General features: G+C 43.2%; 1 protein-coding gene and 1 pseudogene across 1 annotated transcript in view; both read right to left on the reverse strand.

Annotated features, from left to right (window-relative positions):
* The window catches only part of ST8SIA6 (ST8 alpha-N-acetyl-neuraminide alpha-2,8-sialyltransferase 6), a 150,350-nt gene that overhangs the window by 119,102 nt on the left and 8,028 nt on the right, over positions 1-23,220 (reverse strand). The gene's annotated exons all lie outside the window — the stretch shown is intronic.
* On the reverse strand, positions 9,136-9,636 carry LOC101326895 (small ribosomal subunit protein eS26 pseudogene; annotated as a pseudogene).

Raw genomic sequence — 23,220 nt, forward strand, 5'->3', positions numbered from 1 at the left:
ACACGCACCCACCACACACACACGCACGCACACACACACGCACACACCCCACACACACACGCGCACACGCACACACCCCCACACACCCCCCCACACGCACACGCGCACGCACACACACACACACCACATACACTCACACACACACACGCACACCCCCCCCACACACGCACACGCACACACGCACGCACACACCACACACACACGTGCGCACACACACACGCACACCCCACACACGCGCACACACACGCACACGCGCACACACCCCACACACGCACACACCCCCCACACACCCCCCACACACACGCACACACACACATACACCCCACACACACGCACACCCCCCACACGCACGCACGCACACACACACGCACACACACACGCACGCACACGCACACACACCCCACACGCGCACACACACACGCGCACACACACGCACACACACACCCCCACACACCACACACGCGCACACACACCCCCACACACACGCACACACACACGCACGCACATGCACACACACACGCAAGCACGCACACACACACACACGCACACGCACCCACCACACACGCACACGCACCCACCACACACACACACGCACACACCACACACACGCACACCCCCCACACACACGCACACGCATACACACACGCACGCACGCACGGACACACACACGCACACACACCCCCCACACACACACACGCACACCCCACACACACGCACACGCACACCCACCACACACACACACCCACACCCACCACACACACACGCACACACACACACGCACACACACCCCACACACACACACGCACACACACACGCACACACCCCCCCACACACGCACACCCCACACACACGCACACACACACACGCGCGCACACACACACCACACACACACGCACACACCCCCCACGCACCACACACACACCCACACCCACACGCACGCACACACACACGCACGCACACGCACACACACCCCCCACACACACGCACGCATGCACACACACTCACACCCCCCACACACACGCACACACCACACACACACGCACGCACGCACACACGCACGCACACACACACACACGCACACACCCCCCCCACACGCACACCCCACACACCCACACACACACACGCACACACGCACCCACCACACACACACCCACCCACCCCCCCCACACACACGCACACACACACGCACACACACACACGCACCCACCACACACACACACACACACACACACACACCCACAACCACACCCCCCCACACACACACACCACATACACTCATATTAAATAAACCTGAGGAGAAGTAAGCTATCTGCGTTGGTTACTTCCCACATGAGTAAAGTAAATCGTGGAGTCTAGTGTACTTTCTATGACCTGGTTTGTGGTTTTCCTTGTAAACTGAGAGGGCTACTTTCTGGAGGTGGCCACCGGCAGACAGCCTCCGTCCCTGAGGTCGGCACAGACTCTGCTCACCCACACAGACGGAACTGGCTCTGATCTCCCATCCACGCTGAACAAGCTCTTGGGGGAGGGCGGGTTCCTTTCAAGAGTGGCCTGGATTAGCACCCTGGGGCCTGGATTAGCACCCTGGGGTCTGAATTAGCATCGTGGGCCCTGGATTCGCACCCTGGGGCCTGAATTAGCACCCTGGGGCCTGGATTAGCATCGTGGGGCCTGGATTAGCATGCTGGGGCCTGGATTAGCACCCTGGGCCCTGGATTAGCACCCTGGGGCCTGGATTAGCACCGTGGGCCCTGGATTAGCACCCTGGGGCCTGGATTAGCACCGTGGGCCCTGGATTAGCACCCTGGGGCCTGGATTAGCACCCTGGGGTCTAGCATCGTGGGCCCTGGATTAGCACCCTGGGGTCTAGCATCGTGGGCCCTGGATTAGCACCCTGGAGCACAGGGACACGGGCCTCTGGCTAGCTGTTAAAGCCGCACTCTCCGTGCTCGGTCTACTTTGCATCCTTGTTCATTACTCTGCCTTTGCGGTCTGGAGGGATTCAATGGTCCCCTCTGGGCTGGTCCCCTGCCTCCCAGGCTCTCATCCCCACATGTCCCCAAGGCCCTTCGTCCCCAGATGTCTCAGTCGTTCATGACCACTCCCTGACATTTCCTCCCACAGTCCCTTAAATCTCTGGAAAGATCACCCTGCACTCAACATGGGACGCAGTGTGACCAGCCCCCGTTTCTCCATCTGGAGCAAAGACTCCGAGGTCCATCAGCTGCCCCTCTTGGCTACGTGGCCTGGGACAAGTGACTAAGCCCTCTGGTCTCAGTGTCTCCTTCTGTACAAGAATAGCAAGAGTCCTCCAGAAGAGTGTCCCTGTGAGAATTCAGTGAAGTCGTGCAGATAAAGCTGCTGAGACCATCACCTGGGAGCAGCCCGATAATTGCTGCTCTATAATTTTAAAAAAATCCTCCTTGATTTTGTGGAGCTTAATACAACCACCTACACATCATACATACTCACATCTGGGTGATCATTCTCTATCTTAAATAAACAGCATTTCAAACCTGATGAACTATTTAGAAAACATGAAAAAAAGTGTAGGAAATCTGAATGCTAATGGGGGAACTTTGGAGTTTTTTTGTTGTTAATTTATTTAATTTACTTTTTATTCAAGTTTTAAAGGTTACACTCCATTACAGTTATTACAAAATATTGGCTAGATTCCCTGTGCTGTACAACACATCCTTGTAGCCTATTTTATACCCAATAGTTTGTACCTCCCACACACACCCCCACCACTAACGGGGAACTTCGCACATCTGTCTATTTCTCAATGTTGTGGGTAACTACGTAGATTACCTAAGAAGACTTTTTAAACTTGGTGCTCTTCAGAAATACTTCTCTGCACATTCCAACAGTACAGCATTATTTACATGCGTCAGCTTCCACCCAGGTAGACACACACACTACATAAAGCTTACGCATAGCGCAAAGCACTGTGGATGAAAACATGTATGTCATGTATGTTCTCACAAAGTTTCCTGAACATAAAAAGCTCAATTAATGATATTTAATGATATTTAAATATCACAATTTAACGACATTTAGTAACTGTATAGATTTACACAACCATCACCACATCCTGGCTTTAGAATGTATCCATCACCCCCAAAAGATTCCTTGTAGCTAATTTCTACCCCACTTTCCACCCCAGGTAACCACTGATCTACTTGTGTCTGTTTCATATGTTATTTTGTGTATGGCTTCTTCCACTTAGCATAATGTTTTTGAGGTTCATCTGTGTTGTAGCATATTACATTATATTCGTATTTCATCCTTCTTATTGCTGAACAATATTTCATGTACAGATACACTGTTTTGTTTATCTTTTCACCAGTTGATGGACATGTGGATGGTTTCCATTGTTTGAATATGATAAATAATGTTGGTATAAACAATGACATACAAGTCATTTGTGTGAACCTATGTTTTTATTGATATTGGGTAAATACATAGGAGTCGAACTCCTGGGTCATATGACAAGTTTATGTTTAACTTTCTAAGAAACTGTCAAACTCTTTTTTTTTTTTAACATCTTTATTGGAGTATAATTGCTTTACAATGGTGTGTTAGTTTCTGCCTTATAACAAAGTGAATCAGTTATACATATGTTCCCGTATCTCTTCCCTCTTGCGTCTCCCTCCCTCCCACCCTCCCTATCCTACCCCTCTATGTGGTCACAGAACACCGAGCTGATCTCCCTGTGCTATGCGGCTGCTTCCCACTAGCTATCTACCTTACGTTTGGTAGTGTATATATGTCCATGCCACTCTCTCACTTTGTCACAGCTTCCCCTTCCCCCTCCCCGCGTCCTCAAGTCCATTCTCTACGTCTGCATCTTTATTCTTTTCCTGCCCCTAGGTTCTTCAGAACCTTTTTTTTTTTTTTATAGATACTATATATATGTCTTAGCGTACAGTATTTGTTTTATCTCTGGGCTTTCTAGCCTGTTCCACTGATCTATATTTCTGTTTTTGTGCCAGTACCATACTGTCTTGCTTACTGTAGCTTTGTAGGATAGTCTGAAATCTGGGAGCCTGATTCCTCCAGCTCCATTTTTCTTTCTCAAGATTGCTTTGGCTGTTTGGGGTCATTTGTGTTTCCATACAAATTGTGAACATTTTTGCTCTAGTTCTGTGAAAAATGCCATTGGTAGTTTGATAGGGATTGCATTGAATCTGTAGATTACTTTGGGTAGTATAGTCATTTTCACAATATTGATTCTTCCAATCCAAGAACATGGTATATTTCTCCATCTGTTTGTATCATCTTTAATTTCTTTCATTAGTGTCTCATAGTTTTCTGCATACAGGTCTTTTGTCTCCTTAGGTAGGTTTATTCCTAGGTATTTTATTCTTTTTATTGCAGTGGTAAATGGGAGTGTTGCCTTAATTTCTCTTTCAGATTTTTCATCATTAGTGTATAGGAATGCCAGAGATTTCTGTGCATTAACTTTGTATCCTGCTACTCTGCCAAATTCATTGATTAGCTCTAGTAGTTTTCTGGTAGCATTTTTAGGATTCTCTATGTATACTAACATCTCATCTGCAAACAGTGACAGTTTTACTCCTGTCACTGTTGGTTTCCTTTTGCTTCTTTTTCGTCTGTGACTGCTGTGGCTAAAACTTCCAAAACTATGTCGAATAATAGTGGTGAGAGTGGGCAACCTTGTCTTGTTCCTGATCTTAGAGGAAATGGTTTCAGTTTTTCACCATTGAGAACAATGTTGGCTGTGGGTTTGTCATATATGGACTTTATTATGTTGAGGTAAGTTCCCTCTATGCCTACTTTCTGGAGGGCTTTTATCATAAATGGGTGTTGAATTTTGTCGAAAGCTTCTTCTGCATTCTATTGAGATGATCATATGGTTTTTCTCCTTCAATTTGTTAATATGGTGTATCACACTGATTTATTTGCATATATTGAAGAATCCTTGCATTCCTGGGATAAACCCCAATTGATCATGGTGTATGATCCTTTTAATGTGCTGTTGGATTCTGTGTGCTAGTATCTTGTTGAGGATTTTTGCATCTATGTTCATCAGTGATACTGGCCTGTAGTTTTCTTTCCTTGTGATATCTTTGTCTGGTTTTGGTATTAGGGTGATGGTGGCCTCGTAGAATGAGTTTGGGAGTGTTCCTCCCTCTGCTGTATTTTGGAAGAGTTTAAGAAGGATAGGTTTTAGCTCTTCTCTAAATGTTTGACAGAATTTGCCTGTGAAGCCATCTGGTCCTGGGCTTTTGTTTGTTGGCAGACTGTTAATCACAGTCTCAACTGGTCTGTTTATATTTTCTATTTCTTCCTGGTTCAGTCTCGGAAGGTTGTGCTTTTCTAAGAATTTGTCCATTTCTTCCAGGTTGTCCGTTTTATTGGCATAGAGTTGCTTCTACAGACAACTGCGTTATCACCGAGATTTAAACCTCTTGATTTTGTTTTGTTTTGTTTTGAAAAGTGCATTTTATTACTCAGCAATTGGTTCTAACAAAGAAAGTCAATTACTATCAATTGTCTCAAAACCAGATTTTTAGAGATTTTAAAAGTTTTTAACACCAGAATTAGCAAGAGAACTTTTAAATATTTAATTAGGAAATAAGTTGTGAATATTAATAATACAAATAAAAATAAATAGCTGACCATCACTAGTACAGAGTACTGTTACAAAAAGTAGTTAGACTTTTTACCAGTTAAAATCAAGAAAAGTCAGGATCATTTAGTTCTCTGATTCCAGGTAACATCCTGTGGCCATAGTAGAGTGCTTCTTATGCAGTCAGTTTTCTTACATGTACCAGGCATCCGGCAATGCTGTTATGTCCCATGAGTTAAGGCTTCCTCACCCAGGACCTACTACAGGACTTGGCAACTGTCATCGTTGAGTGTCCTGGAAAAGGTCCTTCACTGGAACACTTTATGCATCCTTTTTCAGGAAGCTACTGGAGGATGAGCTCCATCAAAAATTTTCTCTTTAACAGTTAAGGAAACTGAGGCTTTAGCTGCTCTGATGACCATCTGCTGTTTACCTACTCCAGCTGACAGCAGGAAAGAGGTGAGGTGGGGCCCAACCCACAACTGACTCTCCAACTGGGCAGCCTGTAAGGCCCAGCCTGGATCTACAGGCGACCTCCTCCAACGGGAAAGATGAGAAGCGTGTAGGAGGCAGGGGTGCCTGTGTTTTGCTCGGCAGCCAGAGCAAGGGCAGCAGAGAGCGCCTGGTCCTGAGAATGCTGGAAGGTGCTGGGCTGCGTGGCTAAGCTCCTCACCTGGCGTTACGCTGTGCTGGGCTGCGCCAGTAGGACAAAGGTACTACATGATTCTCAACTGACTTACACGGACTTAAATAAGACGTGTAAACAAATTATTGGAGTTCAGTGGTTGAAGTGGGCTCTAGTCAGACTGTCCTGGATTTGAGCCCGGGATCTTCCACTTTACTGTGCAAACTAAGAAGGCAGAAGAGGTGATTCCCCTACCACCTCCTCCACCTATTATGCTCAATTCCAGAGTACTGTTGCAAAAGTAGCAAAGGTACGGTTGTTATTACCTCACCACTGTGTTCTGAGCTTAGAGGAAATGCTGCCAGGACTTCTATGGATTTCAGAATAATCCACAGCCATGAAGGTCAGTGAAGTTCAGGAAAATCAACTTCTAAAAACTCATTTATGGGGCTTCCCTGGTGGTGCAGTAGTCAAAAATCTGCTGCCAAGGCAGGGGACACGGGTTCAAGCCCTGGTCTGGGAAGATACCACATGCTGTGGAGCAACTAAGCCCGTGCACCACAACTACTGAGCCTGCGCTCTAGAGCCCACGTGCCACAACTACTGAAGCCCGCGTGCCCAGAGCCCGTGCTCTGCAACAAGAGAAGCCACGCAATGAGAAGCCCGCGCACCACAAGGAAGAGTAGCCCCCGCTCACCGCAACTAGAGAAAGCCCGCGCGCAGCAACAAAGACCCAACACAGCCAAAAATAAAATAAAATTTTTAAAAAGTACTTAATTTTTTTCTTAGAGAGTACAAACCCACTTTAATGATGTGGAAGTTGAGGCACAGAGGATGCCAGACCTGACCCAGGCAGACAAGGAGGAAGTCGGGAAGCTGGGCTTCAACCCAGAACGTTCGTCTCCGACCTGCCAGTTACCTTCTGTTTGACCGCACTGTTCTCTCCAGAGGAAGACAGCTGAAATCGTGGATGTGCACGGGATCTCGAGAGGAAAGATGGCCGAGAACAGAAGTTGGGGAAAGGCTTGCACTTAGGAGAGGAACTCATACAGGAGGAAAAGAGGGAGCGGAACCGAGAGCTGACACTGTCAGGGAGGAAGGGGCTCCAAGGGGCCCTCACAGGGCTTAGTTAACAGCACTTCAGAGGGAAGGCTCAAGGTTCAACGTCAGGAGAAAGGAGAGAAGCAGGTGAAAGCTGCGGTGGCACAGCACACCTGTTGAGATCGGTCAGTGTAAATTAATTCAGCGTCTGTAGGACTGTGGGTAAACAGAGACATTTATGTCACTGTTGGCACTGGAATCTGCTCTTCAAGTCAGGCCAGTCTCGAATAGTGAGAACCTTTCAGAAAACTCATCATACCCTTTTGCCCTTGGAGGCGGGGAGAATTGGTCCAAAAAGTGAAGCCAGATGGCAGCATCCGCCATCCCCTGGGGTCTTCAGCACTCTTCCCCAGCGTCCGTTTTCAGCTCTGACTTCCGAATGACTTGGTTCTGTGGAACACTGACCTGGCAGGAGCTGGTGTCGCTGATGTTCCTGATGGGGTGGCGGAGGACTCAGCAAGACTCTTGAGTTGGAAGTTGAAGATGAAATGGATGAGGTAGAATGCCTCCTTGAAGAAGTGAGTCCACAGGGCCCTCTGACATCTTCCAAAGGAAGGTCTTACCACAAGGCTGGAAGGATAATCAGGATGCCACCTGGGTGCTCTGTCCCTCCCCAGATGATGGTCTGGCCCACCAGAAATAAGTACAGGTTATTACGAGCTGGTGGTGAATATGAGCGCGTCATCCCTGCGGTTTACCAGCTGAAACGACAGCCTCCAAAGAAAACACACTATGACCAAGCCAGAGGGACTGGAGTCCGGGAGAGCCTCTCAAAAGTCATTGGAATGTAACTGAGAGCTCAAAAACCAAGTTCCCCTGCAAAGTAACAGAGATTCGAGGCAGATGTTATAAAGTTTAGGCAATACCCAGCAGCTCTAGAGGAAACAAATTGCTGAGTTCCAGCTTCAAGGAAGAGCTAAATATTGCATCATATGGTATCTCTCTGGATTGAACTATTAAAGCATTATATCAAAAAACAAGAAAATATGACATTGCAAAGCCTTTGGAAATATAAGTTGTAAAACAGCAAATAAGCTGAATTGTTAAAGTGAAAAAAAATATATTCATTTGTTGTTGTTCTTGTTGTTAGGATTGTTTCCTCGCGGTACACCCTTCCATTGACGTTTAAAATTATTTAATTTTCTAAACTGCCAAAGTGTGAAACCATTATTTTACTTTCAGATTTATCTTCTCCCTAATCCAGTTTTCGGTTTTCAGTTAGAACTGACATACCGATTTATAGGTGGTCCTTAATGCTCTGATAGGAATATTTGAGACATGAATTATATTCTTGGAACTGTCTTGTACTGATGGGATTGGATTCACATTTTTATGATTGCTGAAAATGAGAATAAGCAAAAATGAAAATTTTCAAAGACTGTTTTTTATAACTGTGCTTAAACTTTAAAATGCGATTTTCTTAAATTCCAAGGCTGGTTTCATTCAACAAATAAACCATGATTTTTAGTCCCCCTTTAAATTCTTTGCCACTCAAAACTCGTCATCGCCATTGATTTGGGCTTCTTTCTGGTAGGCAGGCTTCCATGACAGTAACACAAGTTGCTCCATTTTGTTCTGACTTTCATCTGAAAATCATTTTACTAACGTTGGAGTTTATGTTACAGAAATGTCAATTTGTACTTTGTGAACTTCACATACCACTCCCTCTCTAGGAGCACTACCACAGTCATGCTACCACGGTGCCAAGGAATTGTGATTGTAATTCCTGTATCCACAGGTTTAAAATGTGAATTTTACATAACAGATAAAAGATCTGAAAAATTAAAAAAAAAAAAGGTAGACAGTACCTACCTTTTTTTTTTTTTGTAAAGTATAATTTCCATTTTATCGTCTTCCCAGGGACAGTATTTCTTCAGTCTTCAAGGACTGAGCTCCTTACATGGGCTTTGGCGGAGGTCATGGGGCGGCACCCACAGGTCTAAATCAGGGTGGAGGTGTTCGGTCCTTCCGGGCTTCCTGAGAACGACTCTTGACTACGTTGCTGTGAATGGCACAACTCACTCAGTAATGCAGTTTCACATACAGCTTGGGAAGCACACAGGCGTCGAAAACGCTTGCTTCAGAAATGTCTCTGACCGCTGCGGCCTCTACGATGTTCCAAATGACGGACTTCTTAACGGCCTTATCCCTGGGCACGCATCCGGCACAGCTGGTGCGGTGAATAGGCTGCCCGTGGCCGCGGCCCTTTTCCGCATGACCATTATTCCTTCTTTTCTTGGTCATCTTGGAAGCGAGGAGGTGAGAGGGGTTTAAATATTGTTGATATATATATATGTGTGTGTGTGTGTGTGTATATATATAGATATATATTTTTTTTTGTAGCAGCTTATTTTCAAGAGGGAAAACCTAGAAATAACCTAAACGTCCATAAAAAGATGAACGGGTAAAGTAACAGTGGTACATCCAGATAAGAATGCTACTCATCAAAAAGTAAAGAGATGAGCTATTCGTTTAAATCACTGATGAATCTCAAATAATTATGAAACAAAGGAAACCAGAAGAAAAACCCAGTAAACAGTTCATGATTCCAATCAGATAAATTCAAGAAAATGCAAACGTATCTATTCTAAGGGAAAGGACATCAGTGGTTACCTGGAGAGGTGGGAAGGGCAAGAAGAGATAATAATAGGACATGAGGTAAATATAGGCATTATCAGAACTCTGAGGACGGTTTCGAGGTTCACACCTAGGTGAAAACTTATTAACTTGTAATACTTCAAACGTATGCAGTTTAGTACATGTAAATTATACTTTAATATAGCTTTAAAAATTGGCTCAAGATGAAAAAATCTCTATGCCTCACTCTGGAAAATCGGTTTGGCAACCATATACTGAATCCACCAACTTGCTCCTTCGGCCCTCTGGAGATCAGTCTTCCCTCAGTGGTAGCAAATATGGAGAGCAATGAAGTACTTCCTGGACACCAAGCCAGGCTCAGGCTCTAAGGGAGAGAGCACCTAACCAACCTGACCTAACTCCGGGCCCCAAAAGGCCTCCTGGGGCCTCAAGAAAGCTTGGGACTTCCCTGGTGGTGCACTTGTTAAGAATCCGCCTGCCAATGCAGGGGACACGGGTTCGAGCCCTGGTCCAGGAAGATCCCGTATGCCTTGGAGCAACTAAGCCCATGTGCCACAACTACTGAGCCTGCGCTCTAGAGCCTGTGAGCTGCAACTACTGAAGCCCGCATGTCTAGAGCCCACGCTTCGCAACAAGAGAAGACACTGCAATGAGAAGCCACACATCACAATGAAGAGTAGCTCCTGCTCGAAGAGTAGCCCCCACTCACCGCAACGAAAGAAAGCCCACACGCAGCAACGAAGACCCAACACAGCCAATAAATAAATTAATTAATTAAAAAGCTAAATGTAGCATTCATGATCCTTTGTATTTCTGCAGTGTCAGTTGTTACTTCTCCTTTTTCATTTCTAATTCTGTTTTGAGTCTTCTCCCTTTTTTTCTTGATGAGTCTGGCTAATGGTTTATCAATTTTGTTTATCTTCTCAAAGAACCAGCTTTTAGTTTTATTGATCTTTGCTATCGTTTCCTTCAGTTCTTTTTCATTTATTTCTGATCTGATTTTTATGATTTCTTTCCTTCTGCTAACTTTGGGGTTTTTTGTTCTTCTTTCTCTAATTGCTTTAGGTGCAAGGTTAGGTTGTTTATTCGAGATGTTTCCTGTTTCTTGAGGTAGGATTTTATTGCTATAAACTTCACTCTTAGAACTGCTTTTGCTGCATCCCATAGGTTTTGGGTCGTCGTGTTTTCATTGTCATTTGTTGCTAGCTATATTTTGATTTCCTCTTTGGTTTCTTCAGTGATCTCTTGGTTATTTACTACTGTATTGTTTAGCCTCCATGTGTCTGTATTTTTAACAGATTATTTCCTGTAATTGATATCCAGTCTCATAGCATTGTGGTTGGAAAAGATTCTTGATACGATTTCAATTTTCTTAAATTTACCAAGGCTTGATTTGTGACCCAAGATATGATCTATCCTGGCGAATGTTCCATGAGCACTTGAGAAGAAACTGTAATCTGCTGTTTTTGGATGGAATGTCTCATAATATCAATTAAGTCCATCTTGTTTAATGTATCATTTAAAGCTTGTGTTTCCTTATTTATTTTCACTTTGGATGATCTGTCCATTGGTGAAAGTGGGGTGTTAAAGTCCCCTACTATGATTGTGTTCCTGTTGATTTCCCCTTTTATGGCTGTTAGCATTTGCCTTATGTATTGAGGTGCTCCTATGTTGGGTGCATAAATATTTACAATTGTTATATCTTCTTCTTGGATTGATCCCTTGATCATTATGTAGTGTCCTCCTTTGTCTCTTGTAATAGTCTTTATTTTAAAGTCTATTTTGTCTGATAGGAGAATTGCTACTCCAGCTTTCTTTTGATTTCCATTTGCTTGGAATATCTTTTTCCATCCCCTCATTTTCAGTCTGTATTTGTCCCTAGGTCTGAAGTGGGTCTCTTGTAGACAGCATATATACAGGTCTTGTTTTGGGATCCATTCAGCCAGTCTATGTCTTTTGGTTGGAGCATTTAATCCATTTACATTTAAGGTAATTATCAATATATATGTTTCTATTACCATTTTCTTAATTGTTTTAGGTTTGTTATTGCAGGTCTTTTCCTTCTCTTGTGTTTCCTGCCTAGAGAAGTTCCTTTAGCATTTGTTGTAAAGCTGGTTTGGTGGTACTGAATTCTCTTAGTTTTGCTTGTCTGTAAAGGTTTTAATTTCTCCATCGAATCTAAATGAGATCCTTGCTGGGTAGAGTAATCTTGGTTGTAGGTTTTTCCCTTTCATCACTTTAAATATGTCCTGCCACCCCCTTCTGGCTTGCAGAGTTTCTGCTGAAAGATCAACTGTTAACCTTATGGGGATTCCCTTGTATGTTGTTGTTTTTCCCTTGCTGTTTTTAATATTTTTTCTTTGTATTTAATTTTTGATAGTTTGATTAATATGTGTCTTGGCGTGTTTCTCCTTGGATTTACCCTGTATGGGACTCTCTGCACTTCCTGGACTTGATTGACTATTTCCTTTCCCATATTAGGGAATTTTTCAACTATAATCTCTTCAAATATTTTCTCAGTCCTTTTCTTTTTCTATTCTTCTTCTGGGACCCCTACAATTCGAATGGTGGTGCATTTAATGTTTTCCCAGAGGTCTCTGAGACTGTCCTCAGTTCTTTTCATTCATTTTTCTTTATTCTGATCTGTGGTAGTTATTTCCACTATTTTATCTTCCAGGTTACTTATCCGTTCTTCTGCCTCAGTTATTCTGCTATTGATTCCTTCTAGAGTATTTTTAATTTCATTCATTGTGTGATTCATCATTGTTTGTTTGCTCTTTAGTTCTTCTAGGTTCTTGTTAAACGTTTCTTGTATTTTCTCCATTCTATTTCCAAGATTTTGCATCATCTTTACTATCATGACTCTGAATTCTTTTTCAGGTAGACTGCCTATTTCCTCTTCATTTGTTTGGTCTGGTGGGTTTTTACCTTGCTCCTTCATCCGCTGTGTGTTTCTCTGTCTTCTCATTTTGCTTAACTTACTGTGTTTGGGATCTCCTTTTCGCAGGCTGCAGGTTCATAGTCCCTATTGTTTTTGGTGTCTGCCCTCAGTAGGTAAGATTGGTTCACTTTGTGTAGGCTTTCTGGTGGAGAGGACTGGTGCCTGTGTTCTGGTGGATGAGGCTGGATCTTGTCTTTCTGGTGGGCAGGACCGTGTCTGGTGGTGTGTTTTGGCATGCCTGTGAACTTATTATGATTTTAGGCAGCCTCTCTGCCAATGGGTGGGGTTGTACTCCTGTCTTGCTAGTTGTTTGGCATGGGGTGTCCAGCACTGGAGCTTGCTGGCCGTCGAGTGGAGCTGGGTGTTAGCGGTGAGACGGAGATCTCTAGGAGAGCTCTCGCCAATTGATATTACGTGGGGCTGGGAGGTCTCTTGTGGTCCAATGTCCTGAACTTGGCTCTCCCACCTCAGAGGTTCAGGCCTGACACCCGGCCAGAGCACCAAGACCTTCTCAGCCACACAGCCAGGTACGTGGGGAGTTTCTTGCCTTTTGGGAAGTCTGAGGTCTTCTGCCAGCGTTCAGTAGATATTCTGTAGGAGCTGTTCCACATGTAGATGTATTTCTGGTGTATTTGTGGGGAGGAAGGTGATCTCCTCGTCTTACTCCTCTGCCATCTCAAAGGTCCCCCTCAAACTCTTTTTCAAAGTCGTAGCACTTGCACTTCCACTGTTCACTGGCTAGTGCCAGCAGTCTCCAAGTCACATCTCCCACCTGCGTCTGTCGCCTCCAGCACAACTGTGATGGTGCTCGCTGATTCCACCACCACCGTTGCCCCAGTGAGCCAGTGGGGGGCCCCCAGGTGAGCTGGGATGCAGAGCTATCCCTCTGTGGCCTGCTGAGGCTCATTGCCCGACGGGAAATGGTTAATTAGAACACTCAGAACACCAAGTACATCTGCAGCTGTTCCTGCCCCTGATTTTGCCATAAAGATCCTGACCTTCAGGGGCACAGAGGGACTCGCCCTTGGCATCCAGGAACTAAAACTCAAATGTTAACCAGCTTCCTCTTCTCACCTCCTAAAGACCCAAAAAACAAAAAAACAAAAACCTAATGCATTCTTAAAGGTCATCGACAGAGACTATGAATCCTTCTTAATGCTCTAGCATTTCAACATGTCACAGCCTTATTAAACCCTAAAAAGGGAAATTCACAAATTAATTCTGCACTAAAGAGAAGCCCCAGGGTGAAAACTCATATCCCGACAATTGAGAGTAAGACTCCTTAGGCAAGAAAGTTTATAAATATCATCGGTGGGTAGAGGGGTGGTAGGATACCCTCCGTGAGGCAGATCCCCAGAGTTACTGATCTCACTAATACAGTTTATTCTGTCCCCATTTCTCCAGCTTCACAGTTGCAATTTGCATCTATCTATGAGGTGCCCCGATATACCCTCACTCAATTACCTGTGGGCTACATCAATATCCCCACCATGGGGGACTTTCCTGGTGGTCCAGAGGTTAAGACTCCACGATTCCACTGCAAGGGGCACAGGTTCAATCCCTAGTCGGGGAAGTAAGATCCCACATGCTGCAGGGTGTAGCCAAAAGAAAAAAAAAATATATATATATATGTCCCCACCATGTATGCAGACAGGACCTTCATGGGTTTGCTCTGTTCTCAAACACCAGCTATGGCCTTTGACTGCCAATATTCTACCGAGGCCAGAAACTCATGAAGTTACTGCACAAGACATTCAAACTGTGGTCCAGATTTTGACTAACCACAGTTGGGTCACTGCACCCCAAAAGATCCAAGACTCTACCACCTCAGTTTAATTTGGGGGCATCATTTGGTCTCCAGAAGGCTGCTCCAAACCATTTCCAGTCAATAACCCTACTTCCCGGCCTCTCAAGCCCAACATCTACTTGCCTATTTAGATTCTGGAAGCAACATACATCCCATCTACTCATTTCATTAAGATCTATTTAGGCAATCACAAGAAAATCAGGTCAATCTGAATGGAGGTCACCCCAATGACAGGCCCTGGAGGCCACCCCAAAAGCCACCCAGCTAACAATGCCACCAGTGGCATCCGGTGGCTTCTTTACTGTGGTAACTCTACACACTCATTCTCATGCTTTCTGGAGTCTCCTTGCCCGAGAAAGATGCCCCCTCACCTGGCCCCACAGGCCACTTGCAAGGTCCCCTGAGTCCAGGAGAAAGGGAATCCATTTATTTTATGGACAAGAGCACCACCATCCCATGGGAATCCACCGGAGAGTTACTTCTTTCCATCCCACTGCCAAGACATGGTAGATAAAGGATGGGCCACAAGGTCAGTCACATGGGCACTGGAGGAGTCCCTCAATAAATGTATGTTTATTGTCCATATTTTTACAGACTCCTTGGTGGTAGCTAATGGGTCCACTCTTTGGTCTAACCAACAAGCACAAACTAGATTTCATATTCAGGATTGTTCCCTATGGGGCCTTCCACACCGGGAATATACTGTTGCTTTAAAATACTACATTAAAGTCTCCCATGACTCTCTCATTCTAAAGGGCCCATGGAAAAGGCTCACTTTCATGCCATAGCTACCAACTTGCTCACATTTATTAAGTAAACTCACATAGCACTCCCATTTCCTTGGCTCTAAGGGCCCAGTCATTGTGGACCTTGGATTCTTAAACATGGTATCAAACACCATGGTATCCCAATGCCACTGGCTGTAACCAAAACTTTAGCCTCCCAATGCGATTTCTGTGGCCTGTTCTGTCCTGGCATCGTGGCCAATGAGCATTATACCAAAGGAGCAAATGTCCCTTCATTCATTAGCAAATTGATTGTATTGAGCTGTTGCCCCGGTTTGTGGGCATAAGTCACTATGGCCTCACAGTGATTAATACTTATGTGGGCCTACTTTGGGTTTATCCTTCCCAGTATGCTACTGCTGACACCACTACTGTAGGTCTCACCAAAACTCTCTTAGTTCCCTTTGGGTCCCCAGATATTATCCACTCTGATCGGGGTACACGCTACTCACTCAGTGTAGTCATGAGTCTTAAAACAGGCACCACTGGGAATTCCATTCTTCCTATTGTCTACAGGCAGCAGTCCTAATAAAGAGCCCTAATAAAGAGACATATGACCGATTCAAAGACACCCTCATGATATTACAAAATGGACAGTGGTCTCCCAGATAAATCTCTTTTGCCCTCTGCCATAGTTACCTGGAACTCTTGACTTTTAAGTCTTATGACATCCTACCAAAATATAACAAGGGTCCCTCTTCCCCTCATTCTAGCCATAAAAGAGAACACTACTCACCTACAGATCTATCAAACCCAAGGAGAATTCCCTTTCCCACTTAATAACACCTGCCCATTCTGCCATCCTTTCTCAAACCTGGAGCCCAGATGAAGGCAGATTAAAAAATGGGACCTGCTGAAAATGAGGGACCTTCCCCCCTAAACAGACTATTCTGTATGCCTTAAGAAAGCTGTCTGCCAAAGACTGCTGCCTCCCCTGTCCCCGATATGACCTTTTTAAAGGTTCGCTAACTACAGGTCCCCCTTTGTAGGAAACAGATGTCTTGGTGCCTTCCTTTAAACTATAACAGTGGGTCTCATCATACTCTGTGGTATAACAGACACACGTTTACGTATTTTCAACTGTAAAACACAGGCTCAACATTCCCTGTCACTGTGTGCATCTTTCTATGAGGAAAGAAAGATCTTAACTTTCTTCCCAGCGCCAACATTCTTCAATAGGAGGTCAGCTCTGGCTCCACTGATGATGGCAATTTGAATGAGGGATTGTTACAGGACTCAGGATGCTGAAAATGAGGGACCTTCCCCCCTAAACAGACTATTCTATATGCCTTAAGAAAGCTGTCTGCCAAAGACTGCTGCCTCCCCTGTCCCCGATATGACCTTTTTAAAGGTTCGCTAACTACAGGTCGCCCTTTGTAGGAAACAGATGTCTTGGTGCCTTCCTTTAAATTATAACAGTGGGTCTCATCATACTCTGTGGTATAACAGACACACGTTTACGTATTTTCAACTGTAAAACACAGGCTCAACATTCCCTGTCACTGTGTGCATCTTTCTATGAGGAAAGAAAGATCTTAACTTTCTTCCCAGCGCCAACATTCTTCAATAGGAGGTCAGCTCTGGCTCCACTGATGATGGCAATTTGAATGAGGGATTGTTACAGGACTCAGGATGGCAAAGCTCATGGCTTTCATAATAAGAAAAAATGAGAAATTACAACTCCTGGAGCCAAAGGGATACTGATTTTTAGTCACTCTTGTAATAATTCCTCAAATGTAAATTGCTTCAGGGTCTTAGGATTACCTGTGGACTCATAAGGCTTCTACAAAACTCCTGTGTACTCATTATTCTCTCCCTCTTTCTCTCTGTTCCTGAACTTTTCCCGGAGAGCCATCCTCCCCTCCCCCACCTCGGGACATCCCACTTTGTGTAATAAACCTTTCTTGGGTCATAACAAGGACTACTGTCATGAGCTTCAGGAGGGAGCTGCCCCACTCATGGTGGAACTACTAGAAGAGCCATCACAAAAGGTGTGAAGTGGAGACCTCACTGTGGTTTTGATCTGTATTTCCCTAATGACTCATGACGTTCAACATTTTTTTAATATGTTTATTGGCCACTTCTATCATCTGTATATCTTCTTTGGTGAAATGTCTATTCAAATCTTCTGCCCATTTTTAAATTGAGTTGTCTTCTTGTGAGAGCTCTTGATATAGTCTGCATACAAATCTCTTATCGGATGTACAATTTACAAATGTTTTCTCCCAATCTGTGGGTTATCTTTTTAATATTCTTAGCGGTGTATGTGGAAGCACAAAAGCTTTTAATTTGATAAAATATAATTTATCAATTTTTTCCTCTCTTGATTACACTTCTGGTGTTGTGTCTAAGAACTCTACCTAATCCGAGGCCACGAAAATTTTCTGTGTTTTCTTCTAGAAGCTTTATGGTTTTAGCTCTTAAGGCTATGACCCATGCCGAGTTAATTTTATGTGTACGGTGTCAGGTAAGAGTCTAAACTCATTTTTTTGCATGTGGAGATCCAGGGGCATGTAGACACTACCCTCACTCCGCCATCTGGAAGTCCCGCCTCTAAACTTGTTAATTAATTTAAATAAGTTTCATTTTAAAGAATTTGTTACACTGAATAAAATTCATAGATTTCTAGATTACATTTACAAAATTAATTACATTTATTAAAAAAACCCTGAAAGTTCCACATCTGAAACTACCCCAAACACCAGCCCTCTACTTTATTGTTTTTATAGTGAAGATGATATAAAACAATCTTTTAAACGTGATACATGTCTTATTCTCACCACTCTTGAGAAAAATGGAGGAAATCCTATAGTGTTCAAAATTCTGTAAACTCGACACTTTTTTCAGATTGCTAGAGCTTTACTAAGAAACCAGCCTACAGTTCACAAACATGAGCAGTTAATACACTCCACAATCAATGTTTATGTGGCGACCTTCTAGCTTAGAATATGCATCTTGGTTTTAAAGGATCTTCCATCAGCAGTCCAGCATAACTATGAGGAACACGAAATCTTTGCTCTGGCCATGCATTTTTTTAAATCATTATTTACCTAAAGTTACGTTTCTATGAAAAGTTTCCCATGCTCTGTGAATTTTCAGAGTTCTCAAAACCCCACAGAAGTAGCAGTTCTATGATGGACTGCAGAGATAAATGATCACTAATCTCTAAATTTTTTATTAGAAAAAAATTCTCCTAAGAGTACAAGTGTCATAAAAGTTCCCGTCTACTTATTCAAATTCTTTGTTAATGTATCAGTATGTTCTCCCTTTAAGAAATGATTGCAGACATGAGTTTTCAACCCTCCAGTTTTAATCCATCCTCCAATTACAAAATTTTATTTGACATAATCACACACAACCACACAATTATAAATCAGGTTTTGCTAACATTGGTATTTTACCAAGGGAAGCTCGTGGAATGGCTCTCTTGCAATGCAACATGGTCACATGTACCTTCGAAAACCTAGTACCACTACTGACACAAGGCAAGAGGACTCAAATCCTAACACACTGGGGGTTCCAGATACCTGTGGTGAAAGAAACAGACAAGACACAGACCTCACCGAACTTCAATCTACCTCATGAATAAAATTCCCCAGACATGGAAAACATGAGTATTTTGCAGCCCCAAAATAAACAGGGAGTATTGGATAAACTCCCAAATCGGAAACACAAAAATGTGCCCACAAACTTAATGTGCAAAGAGTAAAGCTATGGTGACAAATATAAACATGTAAAATACGGATGTTCCCCTGAAATAACAAAGTAGCACATATGCTATAAAAAAATACATGCCAGACACAAAATTTTGGATCACACATTCTATCCCACAGAGTAAGGAAATAATGAGGTATAATCTCAAAAAGAATATATGGAATATTGAGTATATCCTCCCGAGACAGCACGTGAGAGTACCACTTGAATCCAACTAAGATTCCAGGAACCAGTGAGCGATTTTAATCAATTTCAAAATTAATGGCCTTTACAACCTACAACCTTAGTTTTTTGGAATACCACAGTTTAAAAATTATGTGTTAGAGAATTCTAGTGTTTTTAGAACCAAGAACTGTAACTAACAAGATAATGGAAATTATTCTTCAATAATTTCAGAAGCTCAGGTTATGCCCTATAAAATTATCTTTAGAAATAATATGCCCATGGATATGACTGTTCCCAAGAAATTACTGACTGATTATCTACAGCATGTATTCTTAGCACTTCATGGAACAAAATAAAGTTTTTTAAATCTGAAAGTACAGACAAGATAGATTTAACTGCCCTGGATAAGCTAACTCTCTTACTGAGTACAGATAAGTATACTAAAGCCATAACCATCTTCTTAATGGCAAAAGGAGACATGAAACAAGATACCAGGATGCAAGAACACTTCCCTAAAGTTTACTCAAAGCATCGATTGCTCTTTAAAGAGCCTCTTTTTTGGCACCCAAATGAGAGGTCGCAGAACCATTGCACCCTGAAACCACAGAGCAGCTTCTGCTAGTGGCTCTAAAAAGAGTAACTTCTCCTGGCAGATGAGGAGATATATTTATTTCCTTTTCTTCTCGTCACATCCCTTCTGCTGTGTCCTAGCCTCACCTCTCAATATTTCCTCTGTTAGCACCTAATCTTTCAAAATGTTTGTGCTTCTCTATAACTCCTGAAAAAAAAAAAAAAAACTTTATTCCTTCCCCAGGCAGTCAGGCTTTTTTTCTGTTGTTTCATCCTAATGCCTGCTGGTTCAAGGAATATGTCTATGAAGGGCACAGTGAATTAATACACAAGTCCAGACAGCGCTAAGGCCACCTTGATTTACATTGCAATGGAACCACCGGGTGCAAACAGTATTGTCTGCTGACTGCCTAATGTCAGCTCTGAAGTCTTAAAAGAAACACCCCGGCGCTGGGTGAAGAGAGGCCCGGTCAAGCAGGCCATGGAGTGATATGAAACAGAAAGTTAAATTCCATCTCCAACCACCTCTGAAGTGAGAGCTGGGCCAATCACACGCCATTTCTTCCTAACTCCTGATCCCTCGTCCACTTACCCTACAAAGCAAAGGAAAGAGCAGAACATTTCTTCATGTCTTGCAGGTTCATCCTGGCTTTGCTGTCCACGTGTCAATGTGCCCACAGAAGCCTGGCAGGGACTAAAGGCTGTGTTCTGAAGCCCTCTCTCTGGGTTGCCTCCCCCTGGACAATGGTGCCCTGCAGCTTACACCAGACCAGAGCAGCCGAAGACATGACACAGGCACCAGGGAACGAAGGGACTGAAAAAACGTCAATCTGGGGAGCACCATACATCCATTTTCAAACAGGGAACACCAGAAGTGCCGAAATGGAGGAGAACCCCCTGTATACCTTTAAAAGAAGAGGGGCAATTAACACATAGGATTGGGAAGTAGGGAAGGAGGCGGAATGCAAGATGTAAAGCCTCATTTCAAAGGAACCCGGCAAGCGGACTCCAAGCAACTTTAAAACATACTGAATTTTCAACATCAGGACACACAGAGTACCATTACTTCTAAAAGCAAAGAAGCAAAGATACCAATTCTCAAAAGTAAAATTTAATAGCCTTCATCTACTTGGAGGGCGGGGTGCAGAGGAAAGGGGTAAAAGGGTGAAAACCAGCTGTTCCAGAGCTATGTGTGGCTCTACAGCCTTTTTTACAACCTCTAGTTCACGCTCATCTTGAATTTTCTGAAGCTCGCAGTTATGAGCCCAGTGGGACAGGAGCGAGTCCACAAGGCCTGATTCTCCCTCTTCCAGACTATTCACACTCTTACGGAAGTACACACGTCTACACAGAATGACAGCCACACATTTTGATGGCAACAGATAGCTGCTTTAGAAATGTGTCAGGTTGGGAGAGGAAAAGTTATTAGTAATAGGGCATCACATGGAGAAATTACCAGCAGCTGATGTAAATTTTCACCCCTGAAACAGAGCAGGTCTAGGGAGAAAAAAAATGAGAGCGGTTTTGATCTTCCTCCCACTGCCTGTCTTTATTTACCTGAGCACGGAGAGCCTGCCCCAACCACAAAATCAGGGGGCTGCTCCCACACAGGAAGGACCTGCTTCCTGAGGCAGCAGAAACTGGTTTGAGTGCTGCTGCACCACTGCTCATGCACTGCTGTCTTTCTACAGCCTCTTGAGGTTATACCACCATCATAGCATAGCATAGCATATCACAGCATATCGTACTATACCATATATTCTATCATTACCATAACATACCATATCATTACCATATTATACCATACCCTATCATACCATACCATATCACATCATTCCACACTATATCATATCATACTATACCGTATCATTACCATATCATTTCCATATCATATCATATCATATCGTATCATTTATAAAGCAGCACTGAGGGAATGGAAGGGGATAGAAAGGGAATCAGCCATCTCACACACCCTGGAATGTGAAGGGGGTGGCAGATATGGGGAGAGCCCCAGGAGCCCGGCCATTTCTGGATTTCCGGTGACATATGTCACCCACCATCCCTGGCAGCCGCGGAAGTCCAGGTTGATTAGGACCACTCAGGAATATACACACTTTTTGACAGTCATGAGGTCAAGACATGGGAGCAAGAGATAGCTTTAAGGTCCAGTATTTAAAAAGTCAAATTAGTAAAATTTATGTTACCTGTATTTTGCCAGATTTGTTTTTCAATTCAAATTTTTAAAAAAATCAGACATTTGAAAAAAAAAAAAAAAAAAAAAAAAAAAAAAAAAAAAAAAAAAATCAGACATTTGTTTAAGGGCTAAATGGCTCAGTCTCTCATCTGGTGGACGCTCTAAGAAGCAGGATCTTTCAGCCCTTGGTGGGAGCCACTAGGGGTTCTAGGGCATTCTTTCTGATGAGCACAAGGCCAGAGAAAGGACTCCTCATTTGGGGATATATAAATTAAAAAGCAAGCCCCCCAGGAAGGATAAATTAGGAGGATGGCATTGACAGATACACACCGCTATATATAAGATAGATGAACAACAAGGATTCAATGTGCAGCACAGGGAACTATATTCAATACCTTGTAATAACCTATAATGGAAAAGAATCTTAAAAGATAGATATATATATATATATATATATATATATCTGAATCACTTTACTATATACCTGAAACTAACACAATATTATAAATCAACTATAGTTCAGTTTAAAAAAATAGGAATTAGAATAATACCTACCACATCAGTTCTACTGCATGCAATAAATAAATTAACATATGTAAAAAAAGCCTCCCAAGTTATACATCTTATTAAAAGATTCTCTAACTGAGGGATAGAACATTATTCTTAAGATGCAGAGAAAAATACTTCAGAAACACATTTACTATAAGAAACAGAAGAAACCTTTAGAAAGCATTTGCTTCATGTTCTCAAGAATATACAAGAAAATATGAAGAAATGGAAGGTGGGGTTTAAAATGTGACTTAGATGCTTTCTAAGATATAAACTGAGTTGATAAGAAGCAGGCTGGAAGAAGGAAAAAATTGTAACATCTAAAAATGTAATAGATATACTGTTTTAGACAGGGCAAAACAGAATTGACACGAAGAGAAAAATAATTCAGAAATGTAGAGGACAAATTTGAGAAGCCATACCAGAGAGCAGAGGAAAAGGACAAAGAGAAAAGCAGACTCAGAAAGAGAAGTGAAGCTGTTTACATGGGACAGGGATGGTGGGTAAGAGGTATAGTGACAGAAGATAGGAAGTGTCTTCTCAAAATAAAAGCAGACTCTGTGGAACACATCGAA

This window comes from Tursiops truncatus, chromosome 2 (assembly GCF_011762595.2).
Source record: "Tursiops truncatus isolate mTurTru1 chromosome 2, mTurTru1.mat.Y, whole genome shotgun sequence".
Taxonomy (NCBI): Eukaryota; Metazoa; Chordata; class Mammalia; order Artiodactyla; family Delphinidae; genus Tursiops; species Tursiops truncatus.